Genomic DNA, 23,013 nt, shown 5'->3' with positions numbered 1-23,013 from the left:
CTTTCACATCCATGCCATGCCAATCATTGAGCTTTCCTGAAATAATAATCTTGGAATAGCATTAGCTCAATGAGCTATATGTTGTTATGAATTACCAAAACCACCTAGGGATAGTTGCACTTTCAATCTCCCCCTTTTTGGTAATTGATGACAACATATAGATCGACAAATGATAATAAGCATGAAATATATCGTCGCTTTGAGAAGTATGTGATAAGTAAGAGCTCCCCCTAAGTTTGTGCATATTTAAAATTTGCTTTGGACTGCAAATGCACAAGGAGTTAGAGTCATGGGTTATTCTTCCATGTCACATACATCTTGGTGGAGCGCTTAAAATGATAAGAATGAAATACATGCACTCATCACCAAGAATAGTGAATGATCACATAAAATAGATAAGATAATAGCATTAAGCAAGCATTAAGTGTAGCTTATGATCAAACACATGATCATCAATGTCTCACAAGCAATGACATAGTATCTCAAGCACTCAAAGGCAAACAAGTTCGAAAAACCACCAAATAAAGCAAGAGAAAAAAAACAACACTCTCTCTCTTGAAGCCTATGATCTATACATCTTCTCCCCCTTTGGCAACAAGTTACCAAAAAGTTCCTAGAAAATCCATAGTGCTAGATAGACGCTCAGGCTTGATCTTCTGGTGGTGGTGGAGTCTGGATCTCTCCAAGGACGAAGGCTTCTATAGACGCTGAAGTAGACGCTGGAGTTGGAGCTGAAGTAGATGCTGGAGCTGGTGGAACTGAAGCTGTAGCTGGTGCTGAGGTGGTGACTCTTGTATCAGCAACTGGCACGGCAGACGACCTCAGACCTTGTGGCACTCTGGCAAAGGCATGAGTGGTAGTCATGCCTCTCCTCTCCTGCATGTCATCCTGGAGCTGCTCCAGTGCAGTCTGAATCTCTGTCACCTTGACATCCAAGTCATAGAACTTTTGTTCCATGACTCTCTCTAGGCTTGCCTGGTTTTGAGTTAGGGTGGCTAGTCCTTTCTCAATCCGCAGGGTGGATGCAATCAGGTAACCAAGCTGCTCTTGTTTGGTCTTCAAGAAATACTCAGATGCCTCCTCTTGAGTTGGCATCTTGGCAGCTTTCTCCTTCCTTGCCTTCTCCTTCTTTGCTTGTGCTTGGGCAGACGATGGCTCATTCTCAATCATGAAAACTTGATTGTCCTCAAAATCTGGACGGATGGGCAGGTGTTCCTTGTCCAATAAATATATGCCCGTGCCCATCTTAGAGTTGATGAGCTCCTGAATTTGAGGTGCATATCCACAGCTCCTCTTCTGATCTGCTGCAGTCCTCTTGATAGTCTCTACTATGAGGCTCATGACCTTGAACTTCTGTGGCACATCAAAGACGTGAAGCAAGTTGATTGCATGGCCTCTGATCATCTTGTGATCTCCAGAGTTGGGCAAGAGAGTGTGCCTCAATATCCAATTGATTGTTGGCAGCCCTGACAGAAGATAGTGCACTGAGCCAAATTTGAAAGTGTCAAGAGCTTCATTTGGAATTTCCTTGTACATGTTGGACATTGAGTTGTGGTCCATCTTCTTCTTGGCATAAATGTCCAAGTCATCTGCTTGCTCCTCTGGGGCATTGATCAACTTTGCCCATTCCTCAACAGTTGATTGGTACCTCGTACCTTCAGACATCCATGTGATCCTTCCATCTGGGTAGAAGTGTGCTATGGAGTAGAATTGCATGATAAGCTCCTCGTTCCACTTTGTGAGCTTCTTTCCAACAAAATCTGCAACTCCACACGCACTAAAGCTGTCATACACTCTAGGGTAGTGTTCCTCATTTTCCTTCATGTAGGTCCAGTCGACCCATCTCATGTCACAAACAATGGGCTTCTTATCTAGCAGCACTGTCTCATAGAAGTCCTGCTGTTCCTTGGTGTGAAATCTGTAATCCACAGCAGTCCTTCTCCTTGAAGCATACGGGTCTGCTTCTCTCCACTTCCTCAGCCCTGAATCTCTCCTGAGCTTCATGTCCTCAGCCACAGGATGAGCATCGTTGTGGTCTGGGATCTTGGGCTTGAGATTTCTAAGAACTTGCTCTTCATCCTCTTCTTCAGCAACAGTCTCAGGCACTGGGGCCTTGTTCTTCTCAGCTGCAGGAATGCTCCTTGTATTCCTCTTTGGTTTTGGCTTGGAGGCAGCTTTGGGCTTAGATGCAGTAGCCCCTGATCTTATGGCATCACCCATCAGCTTGGGTGCCTTAGGTGCTGGTGCAGCTACCTCTTCTTCCTCTTCCTCTTCCATGATGGAAGCCTTTCCTAGCACTCTGGCTACGGTCTTCTTGACCCTTTCCTTCCTCTTCTTGCCTTCTGCAGCAACTGGCTCTTTGGGAGTGGGCTTCTCAGTTGAGGCTCTAGCCTTTGACATAGGCTGCCTACCTGCTGGCCTTTTGATCTTTAGACCTGGCTTAGTGCCTTGAGCTGGCTCAACTCTCTTTGATGTGGCCTCTTCCTCTGCCACATAATCTTCATCTTCGGAGTCTGAAGTTCTCTTCTTCCTCTGTCTGGTGGCAGCTTTTGGCAGATTGCTTGGGGTACTTCTGCTGCCATCATCTGAAGAGCTGGAGGGACTAGTGCCCTCACTCATCTGCACTTGCTGCTCTGACAAGTTCTGGCTGTCACTCTGATCAGACATGCTGCAAGCTCTGACTACTGACCCTGTGAATAGTTTATAGATGAGGTAGAATAGATGAGCATCACAAAATGCAGAGATTTTTGCACAAGAATGATCCAAAAACTTAGTTTTAGTTTCCCACTGAAATCATCTCGGATCTACCGATTTTTAAACTCGGTGATACCGAAGCAGTTTTGGAACCTAAACTAGTGAACTTGGTTGGACCGAGTCACAGTTCGGTGGCACCGAGACTGCTAGGGTTTCACAGAGTTCCAAAATTGGTCACACCGATAAGTAATTCTCGGTCAGACCGAGTCTCACTTGTGCAATGGCATAAGCCAAATCGGTGGGACCGAGTTTTTCAACTCGGTGGGTCCGAGATGGTTTCGGCGGAAACCTAACCCTAAAATTTTCGAATCAAAGCTAATCTACGGGCGTATTGACTGGATAGGAGTGTTTCAATCGTGGCAAGAATCATGATGATCACAATGTGCTGAGAATTGGATTGGAGAATAGCACAAAGATCGAGTCCATACCCTAGCTCGGCGGAGACTCGCTACGGCGGCAATGGCGGGGCAGAATTCCCGTTGACGGCGACGGAGACCAGCGACTGGAGGCGGCTGGCAGCGAGAAGACGATCCGGAGACCACGTTGGTAGAGCAGGCTATCACGCGGGCGAAGGGGTTCGGGGAAATTTCCAAATTTTGCCCGTGACTATATATAGCCCGACCCAGTCGGTGTGACCGAGTGGAACAACTCGGTGGCACCGAGATTCATAACTGCATGCAGTTACTGAAACTCGGTGTGACCGAAATGTTCAAATCGGTTGCACCGAGATCGAAAACCTAGATCAACTTAATGATCTCGGTAGGACCAAAAGTGGGGTATCGGTCAGACCGAGAATCATAAAGAGGTTTTGGAAGTTTAAGTCTATGACGAATCGGGGACTCCGAGCGCTCCTCACACAGAGTGGTTCGAATCTGACTTGATCAAATTTTGTGATGCAGCATGAATAGAGTTTGAGATGAGAAAAGCATAGATAGCTAGAGGAGGTTCTTAGGCATTCTTGTCCATCCACTTGGCAAAGGAAATAAACCCAAACGATCAAAACAACAAGTGGATGTCCTCGAATGAGTAAAATATGCAACCAGCATGCTCACACAATAAGATGGCAAATGAAATATGTGGCAAGGCATGCACAACCAATTCTAGCATCTATCAAGCAATTTGCGATGACAAGGTCATCTATATATGAGTATATTGACTTAGGAGTCAAGTGAGAACACTTGATCATAGGTCATACTCATCGTTTAAGCTCAAGTGGGGTTACCACTTTTACATAAAGCATTGTTGTGTTCACATCTTTAGAGTTGCTTTAGCTCAAGTCTTAGAGTAAAGCTCCCCCTAGATGTGATATCCCCCCTTGGAGGGATGAACTAACCTTGGGTTTCGTCGATGATGAATTAATGTAGATGTTGAAGATGTGGATGCTCAATGTTGATGTAGATCACTTGGAGCTATCCATTTGAGTGAATTGCACTTTCAATACCTACATGGGTTAGTCCCACAAGGAACAAACAAGGATATCCATAGACATAGAGTGATGCACACACAATATGATGTCCATGAGAACTTTTAGGTTACCTTGTCCCTTGTCTTACCAACAAGAGGGTATGTGACTCCTTGAACTAGTGCAAGATGTGGAAGTTGATTGCACTTGTTCTTGCCAAAATGATAAGAGTGAAGTATGTTGGCGGAGTCACCCTCAAGAACTCTCTAGTTCTTCTTCTTTTGGATCCACACCATCTTGATGGGAATCCTTGGAGTTGTAGTCGTACTTGATGAAGTGGAACTTGAAGTAGTCTTGGGAATCCACTTGACTAAGGTCTTCGGAGCTTCTTCAAATGCGTCAATTTCCTCTTGAAGCTTGTCCTTGCCTTTTTGCTTGTAGTCTTGTGGTGGAAGATCATCTTGAGCTTGTGTCCCCTTGAAAGAAGTATCATACTTCTCTTGTTGAGAAACAAACTTTGTCTTGGGGTATTGATCTTCTTCCCACTCAACTCCATTGGCATTGAACTTTCGTTCAAAACCAACGCCTTGATTCTTCCGGTGCATTCCTTGCTTGCGCACAATTTCCTCGAATTGCTTGCTCCCGGCAAGGCTTTTGTACACTCCTTTCTCTATAATTCCCTTCAATAAGCTATTTTCTTGCTCAAGTGTAACTTGGCTAAGAGAGTCATTAGTGGAATCAAGAGAACTACTAGAAGCAACAATATTGGATTTAGCATGATCATTGTTACTGCTAGAGGAAGAATCTTTCTTGTTCTTGTTACTAGACTTGACTTGAGGCATGTAATTGGATAAGAGTAAACGCTTGGCAATGTAAGAAGAACTTTTCTTGCGGAGATCATCATTGATTGCTTTTAAGAACTCATGCTCTTGCTCAAGGTTGAGCTTTTCAAAGCGTAATTTCTCATGAGCTCTTAAAAGTTCTCGATGATCTTCGAAGATAGTTTCATGAGCTAACTTAAGAGTGTTTAGTTCTTTAGTTAGAGCCTCAATCTTTTCCTTATCATTGTCATTCGTTTTATCTTGATTAGCATGATTAATTGACATTTCATCATAGTATTCATCACTAGAGTTGTCAACAAGCAAATCATCACCTAACAAGTCATCTTCATCACTATTGAAATCAACATACTCGGGGTGTGTTACCTTAGGACCTTTGGCCATGAAGCATCTTCCAATTCCTTCATTTGGTGAGTCAAATATGTCGTAGGAGTTGGTTGACACAAGTGCTAGACCAGCAACACCTTCATCTTGAGTATCTTCGGAGTCGGAGTGATAACTTCTCTCAGAGTGGCTGTCGGAGTCGGAGCCGGATACCCATTCACCAACATGAGCTTGATGTCTTCGTCTTGTGTAGCTCCTTGATGATTTTTCCTTCCTTTCCGAATCCTTGCTTCTCTGTGAGTATCTTCGTTCATAACGATCATCTCTACTCCTTCTCTCTCTTGGTGGTGATTCTTTGCTTCTTCTTTTTGGAGAATCTTCTCTTCTCTTGTAGGGAGCCGTACACTCATTGGAATAGTGTCCGGGTCTTCCACAACTGTAGTAGTTTCGCTCTCGACTAGAAGATCTTTTGTCATTGTAGGACCTTGACTTGAAGCTTCTATCTTTGCTTCTACTCTTGTAGAACTTGTTGAAGTTCTTCACCATTAAGCTCAATTCTTCATTGAAGTCTTGTTTCTCACTTGATGATGTAGGGGCTTCACATGAGGCTTTATAGGCACCACTTGATTTGTTGTGAAGTTCCTCTTTATCCTTAAGTGACATCTCATGAGCAACAATTCTTCCAATCACCTCCGTTGGCTTGAGATCTTTGTAATTGGGCATCATTTAGATCAATGTGCACATGGTATCATATTTTCCATCCAAGGCTCTTAGAATCTTCTTGATGATGAATCTATCGGTCATCTCTTCACTTCCTAAGCCGGCAATCTCATTTGTGATGAGAGCAAGCCTAGAGTACATTTCAGCAACACCTTCACCATCCTTCATCTTGAACTTGTCAAGTTGGCTTTGAAGCACATCCAACTTGGATTCCTTGACGGAGTCGGTACCTTCGTGCATATCAATCAAAGTGTCCCAAATTTCCTTCGCATTCTCAAGACGGCTGATTTTGTTGAATTCTTCGGGGCACAATCCGTTGAAGAGAATATCACAAGCTTGAGCATTGTATTGCAACATCTTCAACTCATCCGCGGTAGCTTCACGGTTTGGTTCTCTCCCATCAAAGAAGTCACCTTGCAAACCAACACACACAATAGCCCAAACGGCGGGGTTATGTCCAAGAATATGCATTTTCATTTTATGCTTCCAACTAGCAAAATTAGTACCATCAAAGTAGGGACCTCTACGGTGATAATTTCCATCGCTAGACGCCATACTCTCCTAGGTTGTGAAACCAAGGCTATGACCACCAAAAGCTATGGAGATCAAGGCAAATGGAGACCAAAGCTCTGATACTACTTGTAGGATCGAAAGTATGTCTAGAGGGGGGTGATTAGACTACTTGACCAAATAAAAAATTAACCTTTTCCCAATTTTAGTTCTTGGCAGATTTTAGCTATTTTAGGACAAGTCAAGCAATCATCACACAATTCAAGAAAGCATGCAAAGAGTATATTGGCAGCGGAAAGTAAAGCATGTAACTTGCAAGAATGTAAAGGGAAGGGTTTGGAGAATTCAAACGCAATTGGAGACACGGATGTTTTTCCTGTGGTTCGGATAGGTGGTGCTATCCTAAATCCACGTTGATGGAGACTTCAACCCACAAAGGGTAACGGTTGCGAGAGTCCACGAAGGGCTCCACCCACAAAGGGTAACGGTTGCGCGAGTCCACACAGGGCTCCACCCACGAAGGGTCCACGAAGAAGCAACCACCCACAAAGGGTCCACGAAGAAGCAACCTTGTCTATCCCACCATGGCCATCGCCCACACAGGACTTGCCTCACTAGCGGTAGATCTTCATGAAGTAGGCGATCTCCTTGCCCTTACAAACTCCTTGGTTCAACTCCACAATCTTGTCGGAGGCTCCCAAGTGATACCTAGCCAATCTAGGAGACACCACTCTCTAAGAAGTAACAAATGGTGTGTAGGTAATGAACTCCTTGCTCTTGTGCTTCAAATGATAGTCTCCCCAACACTCAACTCTCTCTCATAGGATTTGGATTTTGTGGAAAGAAGATTTGAGTGGAAAGCAACTTGGAGAGGCTAGAGATCAAGATTCATATGGTAGGAATGGAATATCTTGGTCTCAACACATGAGTAGGTGGTTCTCTCTCAGAACATATGAGTTGGAATGGTGTATGTGTTCTGATAGCTCTCTCATCGAATGAAGAGGAGGTGGAGGGGTATATATAGCCTCCACACAAAATCCAACTGTTACACACAGTTTTCCAATCTCGGTGGGACCGAATCAACAAACTCGGTCGGACCGAAAATGTAAACCTAGTGACCGTTAGAGATTTTCGGTGGGACTGACATGCAACTCGGTAGGACCAATATGGTTAGGGTTTGGGCATAACGTAATCTCGGTGAGACCGATTACACAAACTCGGTGAGTCCAAATTTGATAATTAGCTAACTAGAGAGTTGGTCAGGCAAACTCGGTGGGACCGATTTGCTCTTTCGGTGAGACCGAAAAGTTACAAAGGGGAAACACTGAATTTACATTGCAATCTCGGTGGGACCGATTCGCTCTTTCGGTGAGACCGAAAGTTACGAAAGGGAAAAAGAGAGTTTGCAATCCCATCTCGGTGAGACCGAGATCCCTATCGGTAGAACCGAATTGCTAGGGTTTGGCAGTGGCTTATGACAAGTGAAACTCGGTGGCGCCGGATAGGAAGAATCGGTAGGACCGAGTTTGGCTTAGGGTCTAGGTCATATGTGGATATGGGAAAGTAGTTGAGGGTTTTGGAGCATATCACTAAGCACATGAAGCAAGAGGCTCATTAAGCAACACCTCATCCCTTCTTGATAGTATTGGCTTTTCCTAAAGACTCAATGTGATCTTGGATCACTAAAATATAAAATGAAGAGTCTTGAGCTTTTGAGCTTGAGCCAATCCTTTGTCCTTAGCATTTTGAGGGTTCCACTTTCACATCCATGCCATGTCAATCATTGAGCTTTCCTGAAATAATCATCTTGGAATAGCATTAGCTCAATGAGCTATATGTTGTTATGAATTACCAAAACCACCTAGGGATAGTTGCACTTTCAGCACCTTACTCTTTGTCTGAAAAGTCTGCAACATGATATGTTGCAGCCCAAAATGGCCAGCACATGGAATATGCTGGCAATATAACACAATAGAGCAAAGAACAAGTAAATGCTATCACTACATGCATATATGGCTGGTGGAGGCTCTATGGTTATAATGTTTTTGCGAAAAGCCAATTTTTACCTACAACAAAGGAATATGATTTATTTAACTATCATGGTGGTTGAAACATTGAGAAGGTTCCTCCAACTCAATCCCAATTAAACTAATCATTATCAACCCAACAAATTAATTTAGAGTGATGAGATCAAATCAATAATTCAAGTACCAGATACTCAAGTTGTCCATAACCGGGGACAGGGCTAACCATGATTACTTTGTACACTCTTCAGAGGTTTGCACACTTTTCCCCATAAGACTCGATCTCCTCCGTTGGATTTTCTCGCACTAAATGGTGTTTGAGAAACGGATGACCGAGACACAGTCTTTCGAAAGCATTAACTCTAACCCTGGGTAGACAGTACCAACCTACATTCCCTACATCTGCTAGCCTACCACTGGAAGAGGTCATGCAACCTACTCAAATATTCTAGAGCCCATAATAGCTTGTGGCTGCACACGGAAGTTTCTAGCATGAATAATCTTATGATCCCTTTGAGCCTGGGTGGCGAACCGTAGGATGATCACACAGTACTCCGGGATATCCTAGGACAACACTGGATTCTCCAGGTGCCCGCAACCAATCCACCCAGATGTGTATTTAAGTAGCCATCTTAAGTAAACCATTAATTAACAATCTCACATCTCTCATGGATACTCTCAAACCCAAACCACGTCTACGAGCATAGCATGGCAATAAGTAGCATAACGTAGAAGTAACTCCCAGGGTTTGATAAAAAAAGGTAATAGGTTCTACCTCATCATCTACTTCCCAAACCCACAAGTTAAGAGATCCTACTCATGCAATGTTTGAGGGTTGAAACTAATGCATAAAAACTGGGTAAAAGGGGTATGGTCAAAGTGTTACTTGCCTTGCTGACGATCCGCAAAACCTAGAGACTCGTAGTATCACGCTTCGCACTCCGGGAATTCTATCGCAAAAAAACAATAGCATACATAAGCACTCAACTAAAAATCATGGATAAAACTCAAATAAGAAGATCTAACCAGAAAGTTCAACTGAAGAACTCTGGTTTGCAAAAAGAATCAAATCAAACGGAGCAACAAAACTCAAACTACGAAAGAAACAAGATCCGTTTACTAATCCGGACTAAAGTCATATTTTACAGTACCAAAATCTTGTTCAAGTTGGTTAAACAGAAAGAGGGCTTCGAGACGAAGATCTAGGCGCTTGTTTCACCTGATTTGGATAAACGAGCGAAAAGATAAACTAAAACGAAGATCAGGGCAGAAATTGCGATCGAAAATAATCGCGGAAAAACCCTGGGAAAAATGAGACGATGCTAATGAACAAACGTTCGCTGTCTGCGGCTAACTGACGAACAGTGTTCATTAAAATGAACATACGGACGAACATCCGCTATTTAGCTAAACCAAAAAAACGAACCAAAACTAAAAAAAAATTAAAACTATTTTCTCGAGAAAACCGAGTTGGCGGTGGCGGCTACCTCAGCAACGGTGGGATCGGTGGCGGCGGGTGGCAGCTCCGGCTACGGGGAACGGCAGTGGCGAGGCGACGGGGTGGCGGCATCGCGGCGGCAGCTTCGCGCAGCGGTGGGGAACGACGGCGGCGACGCTAGGGTTTGCGGGGGCGGGGCGGCTGGGCTGGTGGGGCGAGGCCTCGGCCTTTAAAGGGCCGGCTGGGGCGAGGTGTCCGGGACGGACACGGCCTGTTAGGTCGGTTTACTTTTTTTAAAAATAATCCTGACGTGGAAAAACTAATAAAAGAAATACTAAACGGAATCCAAAAATCCTGAAATAAATTTTCACGGTCCTCTAATAATATTGCGGACAAAGTGAACATTTATTTGGGCCTCTAGTGCAACTTTGAGAAACACATATTTTTTCCTAATTCAAATAAAATAGCAATAAAAGTCCAAATAAAATACTCATTTGATTTTAATATTTTTTTCCTCCAATATTTCTTTATTTGGAGAAGTCATTTTATCCCCTCTGTTTTATTTTTCATATTAGAAATATTTGAAGAGAAAAATGATTAAAATGAAATGATCCTCTTTTCAAAATTTGAAAAAAACTCAAATATGAAAATAAAGAAATTCCCAATTCTCTTCGTGGATCCTTGAGTTGCTTAGAATTTCTAGGACCAACCAAAATGCAATAAAATATGATATGCAATGATGACCTATGTATAACATTCCAAATTGAAATTTTGGGATGTTACAATACTGAACCAGGGAGAAGGTGTTTGCGCTAGCACACTAGTATCCATCCGAATACCCTGCAACGGATGTTGGAATAGGTCTAGAGAGTGCGACCATGGGAGGCAATACCTGCTTCGTTAGTAACACCAGTAGTGCATGTATACATACAAGAAGAGGTGATCCATCAGAATAAGTTGCCAGGAGCCACTGAGTATATAGGTCATGCTCGTCCTCATGCTCGTGATCATCACCATCATCATCTCCGCCTTGGTTATAATTTTTTTCAAGTATAGGTGGTGGAATGTTCACAAGACCTTGGAAACACGAGAAGGTTAATTAGTAAAGGGAAACTAGCTAAGCCGCATACATGTGGATGAAACAATTATAATTACGGTGGAAGACAAACGTACTGAAATAATAAGGATTCCATGGAAAAATAGTGCCACAAGTGGTGGAAGCGAACACAAGACCCTCGTATTGAATTACATAACAATACTCATCCGTGTACAAAAATTGATTTTGAGCAATATCCATCGAGGCATGGAAGTAAGGACGACAACAAGCTTGTCGAAGATAGCAACAACTTCATAGTTCTTGTAATCCCAAGAGCGGTTGGGAACTCGACAAATTTCTATCTTCCATAGACGACCATCACCATGATCCTATTTGAACGTAAGTAGATCATCTGTGTGCTCAACCTCAGGGCAGTCTGTGATTTTTGGAAGTGGAACCCGGTGACGAGTGTACACATACACAAGTTCCCACTCGCGGTTATACCCAATATAAACAACCCAATCTCCATTTGCGCCTACCCAAACCTTACCCTCAAGCAATGGCATCTTAACATCACACGTATCATTATCAAGCGACATCAACTTGCACAAGGCGACGCTTCCATCATCCCCACGCCGGCGACCAGCGTCATGGCGAAGAAGATATGGGAGATCAAACCGCTCCTAAACCCTTGGGTTCTTTGCAATGATGTTATTTGTTGAGTCAAGAATGGACTTGAACGAACCTACCATGCTAGCCGAGGTGATGATGTTGCACCGATCAATGAGTTCCTCTACCATGTCATCTTTCAGATGGGGCAAGAATAATGGGGTCATTTTCGGCCTGTTCACTCCATGGAGAAGACTATCGAACAATGACAGAAGGAAGGGTGAAGGCAAATGGAGGGAGGAAGAGCGTGCGACAACAGTTCCAAATCTAGAGGGAAAGGCAAAGAGGCGGTGGACGGTTGCCACGGTACACGAAGAGGCTAGTGGGGAGCGAATGTTTCCCACAGTGGTCACACACTGACAGCAAGGCCGAGTGAACCGCATGCAGTATATCGCACACACCTTGATCTGGCTGACAATTTCTTTTGTGTTACCTAATCACAAACAATTCATCCGAGTGAATCGTATGATGTATATCGCACACACCTTCATCAGGCTGCCCATTTCTTTTGTTCCTCCTCATCGCAAACTGTTAATTGAACAGAACCGTATGCCCTGCATCACACACGCAACTAAAATCCTAACCGTGTTTGATGCATCTTTCATCGCAAACATTTTGCACATTTTGATGGTTTTTTTACACCATCATTTATGATTATTGCATCGCACACAATTTTGTCGAAGGGTCTCTGATCGTAGTGTCGCGTTGGCAGCATGCTGCAGTAGTGTACGCTAGTATGGCAGCACATGATTTTATTAAGAAGGACGATGATAAACAACTCCTCTACAACATAGTATTTAGTTAGGGTACTTGCGAGACCATTATTTTGCCTGCTTCTTCTTTGTTTGATATTCATTCAGGCAGGTACACTATTATGCCCGAGGACATCTACAGATTTTGGGATCTTTCATAGCCACCAGTACCTAAGCCAGCACCAGTTCCTGATCCATATCAGGAGCCCAATTTTCAGTGGGAGCCACAGGAGCTTGCCAACCAGTGGAACCCTCAGGACCCTCCGGAGTATCGAGGAGAGGGTTATTTCGATCCGTGGCCCTAGACCAACTTAGGCAAAAAGCCTAAGCTTGGTGGAGTACATATTTCTCACCGACATTACATTCATGTTCACACACTCATTTCAGTTGTCGGTGTTCATACTTTTTCATTGTATTATCCATGTTAGTTTATTTCTTTTTCTCGCTTTCTTCTTGCAGGTTTGAAAAACTTTGAGAAAATCCAAAAAATAGTTCTCGCTTCTTTTTAGTTTTCTTTCTAGTTTATTTAGTAGTAGTACTAAAGAAAAACCCAAAGAGATTTCTCGTTCTTCTTTTACTTGTTGTGAGCTTTCCCGTGTAAATAGTTTTTCTCGTTCTTGTTTTACTTTCTTCAGAAAAACAAAAACTCAAAAAAATATTTCAGTGTGTTTCTTTGAAATTCTTTTTTCCTTTCTTTGGGTCGTAAGGAGAAGACTACGATGAAATGTTGAGTGGCTCTCATTTGCATTATTGTTGATCTAACAAAGATCCCATATTACCTTGCCTTCTCCTTTTGATTAAATGTTTGCAGATTCCAGCTTAGTCCAATGCACGCCCACTCTTATTACTATTCACGCCATTCGGTTGTGCAAGCGAAAGGCAATACTGACGATATATGATGAAATGATCAAGATAAGGAAAAGTTGGTATGAACTTGACCTATTTTGTTTTTGTAAATATGATTAGTTCATCGTTCTTAATTCATCCCATTATTAATGAAACATGTTTGCAATGAAAATTAGAGATTATAGTTACTGATGCCATGCTTAATTAGCTAGGCATTTATAATGGTTTACCTTGCATGCCAACATATTTTTAAAATGGTTGTGGTGTAGTATGATAGGGTGGTATCCTCCTTTGAATGATTCGAGTGGCTTGACTTGGCACATGTTCACGCATGTAGTTGAAACAAAATCAACATAGCCTCCACGATATTTATGTTTGTGGTGATTTATATCCTACTCATGCTTGCACTAAATGTTGGTTAATCTCAATGCATGTTTATGACTGTTGTCGCTCTCTAGTTGGTCACTCCTCAATCTTTTGCTAGCCTTCACTTGTACTAAGCAGGAATACTGCTTGTGCATCCACTTCCATAAACACAAATGTTAGGGCATGTCTCTCTCTAAGTGGTTTTTGTGATTGATGACAATGCTTGACTAATCGTGTGCATTGAGCATTTCAGATATTCATTCATTGGCACAAGACGATTCTTTCCCCTCGGAGCTCAAGGTGAAGACGGTGTAGTCTCTTTCGTTTCGGTTTTGGTGGACTTGAGTTGTAGGAGACACCGTACTATCAAGAGGGGGTCCGTATCGGAAAGTCTAGGGTGGAATCAACACATACACATATTTCTCGCACCCCCAGCTGCTTCTCTCTTCCTTGGAGTATACTATTATCGTGGAAGTGGCTCATGGGAGGAGCCAGCAATAGTACCACTTGGCCAGAGCGGCAGTACCGCCGATAGCCTCAAGCAGTAGTATCGCTGCTTCATAGCAGTAGTACCGCTCATAGGCATCAGCGGCAGTACAGCTCCAGTTCCGCGCTGGTACTGCCTCGATTCGAGACTGTTGCTTCTCGTGTCGGGTTGGGCAGCAGTAGCAGCGGAAGTAGGCACGGTAGTACCACTTTCGAGCGATAGTACCGTCCACCACCGCTACTAGTACTGCTCGGGGACTCTCTCTCTCCTGCTCCTTCTCTATGCGCAGCCCTAGCAGTACTACCGCTAGGCCAAGCTACAGTACCGCTGCCTAGTGTGGTAGTACCGCTCCCATGAGCGGTAGTACCGCTCTCTGCGGGCTGAGTTGTGGGATAACAGTTGGATTTGATTCCCCACTATAAAAGGAGGTCTTCATCCCCAAGAAGACCTACCTCTTTTCCTCCAAGCTCCATTGTTGCTCCAAAGCTCATTTTCACCCGATCTCTCTCCCTAGCCAATCAAACTTGTTGATTTTCTAGGGATTGGTTGAGAAGGCCCAGATGTACACTTCCACCAAGATAAATTTGATTCCCCCCACTAATCCCTTTCGGATCTTGTTACTCTTGGGTGTTTGAGCACCCTAGACGGTTGAGGTCACCTCAGAGCCACATTCCATTGTGGTGAAGCTCTGTGGTATTGTTGGGAACCTCCAATCAAGTTGTGGATATAGCACCAACCTTGTATGTAAAGGTTCGGTCGCCGCCTTCAAGAGCACCACTAGTGGAATCATGGCATCTCGCATTGTGTGAGGGCGTGAGGAGAATACGGTGGCCCTAGTGGCTTCTTGGGGAGCATTGTGCCTCCACACCGCTCCAACGAAGACATACTTCCCACAAAGGGAAGGAACTTCGGTAACACATCCTTGTCTCCACCGACTCCACTAGTGGTTATCTCTTACCTTTACATTGTCCAAGCTTTATTGTGTTGTTCCCTTTGCTTGCACTTGTTGTAGTTGTTGTTTGCATCATATAGGTTGCTCAGCTAGTTGCACATCTAAACAACCTATTTGTTGCTAAACCTATTTTGTTAAGAAAAGCAAAAAATTGGTAGTTTCCTATTCACCCCCTCTAGTCAACCATATCGATCCTTTCAATTGGTATCAGAGCCTCGTCTCCTTATTAAGGGTTTCACCACCCGAAGAGTATGGTTGACACCAGGGAGGAAGTGCCCGAGGTCATGGAGTTGACTTCGATCACTCACAACAACTTAAATGAAGCTATGGCTTCACTTAAGACGTCTATGACGACCGAAGTCAAGTCCATGCTTAAAGAATTACTTGAGGGGATGAAATCCACTCCCGATCCCTTGTTTGTGGTTAATCACATGGCATCAAAGTCGAAGGCTAATTTTGCAAATGAAGCGGCTAAAGGTACTCATGTTCCTTCCCCTCATGACAAGAATGGGACGAGAACCTTTGCCTCGGTTCCCCCTCCCCCGGTCTATGGAGGACTAGTCCCTACACCTCGCATTAATAATTATGGTCCTCCTCCCAAGCTTGTTAAGGGTGACTTTGCTAATTGGGTCTTTTACATTAAGTCTCATTTGAATCATTGCTCAACTAACCTTTGGAGAATCATTGAGCAAGGCTTCTACCCGCATGATCCAAACAACTTCACCCAAAGGGAAGAAGTGGACAATTAATACAATCACTCCACTTTGTTCATCCTTCAAGATGCGGTCCCTGCCAAATATCTATCAGACTTGCGACCTTTCACTCGTGCAAAGGATTGTTGGGAGCATTATTTATATGTACAAGGGGAGCTCAAGCATCCAAGGGTCCAATTTTCAAGTGGTTCTTGATGAGTGATATATCTCCAACATATCTATAATTTATGAAGTATTCATGCCATGTTTACAACAATTTTATATGGTTTTGGTATAATTTGCATGGAACTGACCTAGACCGACGTTGTTTTTAGCAGAACTATCATGATGTTGTTTTTTGTGCAGAAATGAAAGTTCTCCAAATGAGCTGAAACTTTTTGACGATATTATTTGGGAACAAAAGAGACCCCTGAAGCTTCATGGAACGATCAGAAGGTGAAGGAGTAGGGCCCAGTGGGTTGTGCTCACCTCGAGGCCCATCTTCGCGTGAAACCGACGCCAAAAAATCCTATAAATAGAGAAACCATTAGAAATAACCCTAGATTGGAAGTTCCACTGTCGCAAGCCTCTACAACCACGAAGAACCAAACGGGAGCCCGTTTCGGCACCCTGCCGGAGGGGGAGATAATCACCGGAGGCCATCTTCATCATCCCTATGGTCTCCATGATGAGGAGAGAGTAGTCCACCCTCGGGGCTGAGGGTTTATGAATAAAAGTGAGTCCACAATTAGCTACCTATTTACTTAACTACTCGCTTGATCTTCACTTATATCTTTTTGGAGTAGCTTGTCATTTTCTCTCATGCTTCACTTATATTATTTTGAGAGACGATTTTTTTGCTCATATTCTTCACTTAAATTCGTTTGAGCTTGTCAAAAGCAATTGCAATATATGAAACTAGTCCCAAAGTGATAGATATTCAAGAGGGATATAATAAAAACTTTCATGAAGATCATTGGACAAAATAAATTTGATTCTTTGCAATTGTTTTGCGATATGGAGATAATAATATGTGAGCCATGTTGGTGACTAATTATGCTTTAGTAAGAATATTGGTGTTAAGGTTTGTGATTCCCTATGCAAGCAAGAAAGCCAATAGTTATGCAATGAAATTACATCCTACTTGTGGTGCATTATTCAGTGTTAGTTATGCTTAATGCTCGCTTATGTGATTTTTCATTTCTTGGTTGGTTGCTTCTCAATCTATTTGCTAGCCTCCACTTGTACTAAGTAGAAATACTACTTGTGCACCCAAAATCCTTAAACCCAATTTTGCCATATGAGTCCACCACACGTACCTATATGTGGTATTCTTATGCCATTATAAGCAAATTTGTATGCGCCATCTCTAATTTTCAAAATAAATTTCCTTTTTGTGTGCTCGTACTACTCATGAAGTGGCAAGGGGTGGCCAATATTTTCCATGCTAGATGTGTTATTCTCAATATGAGTGTTTATTCACTTGTCATTGCACGAGAGTGCGGCGGTAATAGGGATGCCCAGTCCCGAAATGAAAAAAGAAATTTACTTTATGTTGTCAAATAATCTTGGAAAGTGTTGGTATATATGGAGGGCACCCGTAGATACGGCTAGCCATGGATTGTGAAAGAATGGTGGAAAAAGGAATACAATTTATTTTATGTTTGGGAACTGCCTATGATATATCTAGCATGGGAAGTGTTGGGAATTACTCGGTCGTTTTCGTTGGTGGGAAAAGTATGCCTCTCAAATTTTCTATCTCTCAATTTAAGCTTTGAGCTCTGGCACCTCTACAAATCCTTACTTCCCTCTGTGAAGGGCCTATCGATTTACTTTATACAATTTTTTATTTTTATTTGAGTCTCCATCTTCTCTTATAAAGCACCAACTAAGGGGCACTATGTTTGTACTTGAGCATTGGATGTAGCTAATATGCGAGTGTGTTTTGTGAATGGATCAATGATTGAGCATGATGGGCTAGGCATAACTTTATTTAGTGTTGATATTTTGAAAGACATGGTTGCTTGTTGATATGCTTGAGTATTGAAGTCTTCATGTCAAGTATAGACTATTGCTTTGAACCATCTAAAAGTCCAAATGTCCATGCTGCTAAAGAGAAGAATATATGATGAATATGATAGGTAGCATTCCACAACAAAAATTCTGATTTCAATTGCTACTTTTTCATGATGAGTTTTATAAGAAAGAGTTGCTGTTATGATGCTAGGAAAAGTGAATGAAATTATCATTGATCAAACTTATGCAACATGCTAGCATTCACACTTCATAAATTATTTCTTTTATCATTTACCTACTCAAAGACGAGTATGAATTAAGCTTGGGGTATGTTGATACGTCTCCAACGTATCCATAATTTATGAAGTATTCATGTCATGTTTACAACAATTTTATATGGTTTTAGTATGATTTGCATGGAACTAACCCGGACCGACGCTGTTTTTAGCAAAACTATTGTGGTGTTGTTTTTTGTGCAGAAATGAAAGTTCTCCAAATGAGCTGAAACATTTTGACAAATTTTTTTGGAACAAAAGAGACCCCCTAAGCTTCATGGAAGTACCAGAAGGTGAAGGAGTAGGGCACAAGACACCGGGGCATGCTAGGGGGCCCAGGCACGCCCCGGTGGGTTGTGCTCACCTCGAGGCCCATCTTCGCATGAAACCGACGCCAAAAATCCAATAACTAGAGAAACCATCAAAAATAACCTTAGATCAGAAGTTCCGCTACCGCAAGCCTCTGTAGCCACAAAAAATCAATTGGGAGCCAGTTCCGGCACCTTGCAGGAGGAGGAGATCATCACCGGAGGTCATCTTCATCATCCCTATGGTCTCCATGATGAGGAGGGAGTAGTCCACCCTCGGGGCTGAGGGTTTGTACCAGTAGCTATGTGTTTAATCTCTCTCTCTGTCTCTCGTGTTCTTGATGGCACGATCTTGATGTATTGGGGGCTTTGTTAATATAGTTGGATCATATGGTGTTTCCCCCTCTCTATCTTGTTGTGATGAATTGAGTTTTCCCTTTGAGATTTCGTTTTATCAGATTGAATACTTTTATGGATTTGAGGGAACTTGATATATGTCTTGCATATGAATACCTGTGGTGACAATGGGGTATTATTTTGATTCACTTGATATATGTTTTGGCACTCACTCATGGATTCCCGAGGTAACATTGGGGTAATCTATGCATAGGTGTTGATGCACGTTCTCCTCTTTGTTTCTCCGGTAGAAATCTTGGGGCACTCTTTGAGGTTCTTTGTGTTGGATCGAGTATTATAAATCTAAATTTGCTTTGGTGTTATTTTAGTACGAACTCTTGATAGATCGATCAGAAATAATAGCTACAAACAATTTCTTCTTATGTTCTCCGCTAGATAAGAACTTTGGAGTGATTCTTTGTTGCACGTTGATAACCCACAAGTATAGGGGATTGCAACAGTTTTCGAGGGTAGAGTATTCAACCCAAATTTATAGATTCGACACAAGGGGAGCCAAAGAATATTTGAAGGTATTAGCAACCGAGTTGTCGATTCAACCACACCTGGAGATTAATTATCGGCCGCAAAGTGATCAGTAGCAAAGTAGTATGATAGTTTTGATAGTAGTGACAGCAGCAATAGTAACGGTAACAGCGATAGCAGTAATTTTGTAGCAAGTGTAACAGTAATGATAATAGTAGTAATCTTAGCAAGATCAATATAAGATAAATTCGTAGGCATTGTATCGGTGACTTGTTGGATGATATTCATCATGAGACAGTTATAACCTAGGGCAATATGACACTAACTCCAGTTCGTCAATGTAAGTAGTCATACGTGCTTATGGAAAGAACTTGCATGGCATCTTTTGTCCTAGCCTCCCGTGGCAGCGGGGTCCATATTGGAAACTAAGGGATATTAAGGCCTCCTTTTAATAGAGAACCGGAACAAAGCATTAACACATAGTGAATACATGAACTCCTCAAACTACGGTCATCACCGGGAGAAGTCCCGGTTTTTGTGACTCCGGGGTTGCCAGACCATAACACGTAGTAGGTGACTATAACTTGCAAGATCGGGTCTAGAACATGGATATAATGGTGGTAACATAAACGGTTCAGATCTGAAATCATGGCACCCGAGCCCAAAGTGACAAGCATTAAGCATGGCAAAGTCATAGCAACATCAATCTTAGAACATAGTGGATACTAGGGATCACGCCCTAACACAACTAACTCAATTACATGATGAATCTCATCCAAATCCTCACCGACCAGCGAGCCTACGAAGGAATTGCTCACTCTTGGTGGGGAACATCAGGGAGTTGGTGATGGAGAAGGGTTGGTGATGACGAAGAATGAAGATCCCCCTCTCCGGAGCCCCAAATGGACTCCAGATCTGGCCTCCCGATGAAGAACATGAGGTGACGACGGCTCCGTCTCATGGATCGTGATAATTCTTCCCCCTTGATTTTTTTCTGGAAAAATAGGATTTTATAGCATCGGTTTCAGGGTCTACGGGGCCACCAGGTGGGGACAACCCACGTGGGCGCGCCAGGAGAGGGGGCGCGCCCTGGTGGGTTGTGCCCACCCAGTTGCCTCTCTCCGGTAGGTCTTGGCTCCAGAAATTCATATATATTATATAAAAAGTCCTTGCAAAGTTTCGTTGCATTCCGAGAACTTCTATTTCTACACAAAAACAACACCATGGTAGTTCTGGTAAAAATAGCGTCGGTTCGGGGTTAGTTTCATTCAAATCATGCAAATTAGAGTCCAAAACAAGAGGAAAAGTGTTAGGAGAAGTAGATACATTGGAGATGTATCACACGTTGAGGGATGGTTATGTGATCCAATTATATTAGCATTGTTGAGAGATTGCACTAGGAAAATTGCTGACCCTAGGCCTCATTTTCAAGCATTGCAATACTGTTTGTGCTCCGTTTTATCAATTGCTACCTTGATGTTTTTATTGTTCTTATTACAAAAATCAATATCTACTATCCATATTACACTTGCATCACCATCTCTTCACTGAACTACTGCACCTATACAAATTACCATTGTATTTGGTGTGTTAGGGACACAAGAGACTTTCTATTATTTGATTGCATGATTGTTTAAGAGATACCATGTTCATCCTATGCCTCCCACAGGTTGATAAACCTTAGGTCATCCACTTGAGGGAAAATTGCTAGTGTCCTACAAAACTCTGCCTTTGGAGGCCCAACACGAGTCTACAAGAATAAAGTTGCGTAGTAGACATAAATGAGGCGGATGAATTTGTGATGTTTGAAGATGAGGATTCACATGATCTCTACCGGAGGGTGACAACTCTTGCGGTTGCTCTCCAAGACCATGGAAGCACAAATACGGATGACACTTGGATCAAGCGCAATTACCTCAAGTCCATCATGCCATTCAACAAGGCCATGTATTCTGTGATTCATCAAAGGCCGGACTTTCACACCTTATCCTTAAGCGAAGTATTGGATGAGTTTATTGCCATGAACATCATGAACAAGACCGCTGACAATGCTCTTGCTCGGGTCCGGTGAAAGAAAAGCACTCCCACCCTTGCTTTGAAGGCCAAGGCCATTCTGGAAGAAGAAGAAGAGGAAGAAGAAGAGTAGTGTGGCCCCTAGGACACCAAATATGCTTACCATGAGCACATGGCTCTTGCATCAAGGCAATTTTGGAGCAACAATAGGCACTCAAGGCCCAACTTCACTAAGAACAACTCAAGTGGGTCGAAGAACAAGCAACGAGTAAGGACTTGCTACAATTGTGGCAATGTGAGTCACTTTGTGGTGGATTTCCCTTATGAGAAGAGGGAAGACAATGGTGGCAAACTCATTCGCAAATACAAAGACAAGTCTTTCCCTAGAAAGAACAACTTTACCAAGAAATCACCTTCAAATGGCTTGGTGGCACATGAAGAGTACCCCTCCGGTGATGATGAGGAAGATACAAGTGGAGAAGGACTGGCAACGACAACATTGACATTGCTACATCTTCCCCTTCCAAGGTGTCTCTCTTCGGCGCCCCAACGAAAACACCATTGCCAAGTGTCTCATGACAAAAGGTATCAACAAGGTAACTCCTAACATCAAAATCACCATCATTACTACTCCTTCATTGTTAGATTGTGTTGATGATAGTGAGGTGGAGAAAGTTTATGAGAATGAGTTCACCAAGTTTGTAAGCAAAATCAAGGGTGATTCCAAGAAGCACTTTCTTTCTCTCTTGGAACAACTTGGTGAGGCTAATGATATCATTGAGTCGCATGAGGATACTATCTCAAAGTTGGAGGGGCATAGTCGTGACTATGCCAATGAGATTGCAGATCTTTTCATTGCTCTAGAGGACGAGCGAGATCTTCATTTGACTCTTGAGGAATCACACAATGTTTATCAAGCTAAATTACAAAAAGATCTTGATCATGCTATTTGTTCTTAATCATGTGCTTAAATCCAAGAAAGTTGCACTTGGGGTTGTCCATGATAGACTCAAGGAAGAATTTGACACACTTGACAAGGCTCACAAAGTCTTGAAGGGTGCTCATGCTTCTCTCAAAGAGTCTCATGATCAACTCCAAGTGAAACTAACCAAGGAGATTTCCACTTGCCCTCCTTTCATTCTAATTGATAATGCCCATGCTACTAACCCTTGTTGTGAGCATGTGCATTTGTGGAGGAAAATGCTAAGTTGAAAGAGCAACTTGAGAAGGGCTTTGTGACTTGCATACAAGGAGAGAAGAACCTCGATGACCTTTTGAGTAATCAAAAGGAAGTTGTAGGAAAGGAAGGACTTGGGTTTGTACCCAAGTCAAAGAACAAGAAGAAGAACAAGACCAAGGAATCTCTTCTGCTCAAGGACACCTTTGTCAAGGCGGGTGAGGGTTCTTATGAGACGAAGAAGAACAAGGAAGTGGGTGGTAATGCCAAGAAGGGAAAAACTTCCCCTAGAAATAGAGCCAGTGACTTTAACCCCTCTTATGTTTTGTGTCGGGCTAGTGATGGGCATGTTTATGCTAAATTTGTTGGTTCTTCTTATGAGTACATTGAATGGTCTATTAGGGTTCCCAAGACCCTTGTTTCTAACATCAAAGGACCCATTAAAAAATGTGTACCCAAATCCAACAATTGATCTCTTGTAGGAGTTTTCTTCCGGTGGGGTGTCATGGTTGCTCGATAGTGGAGCAACAAATC

The sequence above is a fragment of the Triticum aestivum genome, chromosome 3A (genome assembly GCF_018294505.1).
Source record: "Triticum aestivum cultivar Chinese Spring chromosome 3A, IWGSC CS RefSeq v2.1, whole genome shotgun sequence".
NCBI lineage: Eukaryota > Viridiplantae > Streptophyta > Magnoliopsida > Poales > Poaceae > Triticum > Triticum aestivum.
The sequence above is the reverse complement of the archived record's forward strand: the minus strand, read 5'-3'. Positions refer to the sequence as shown.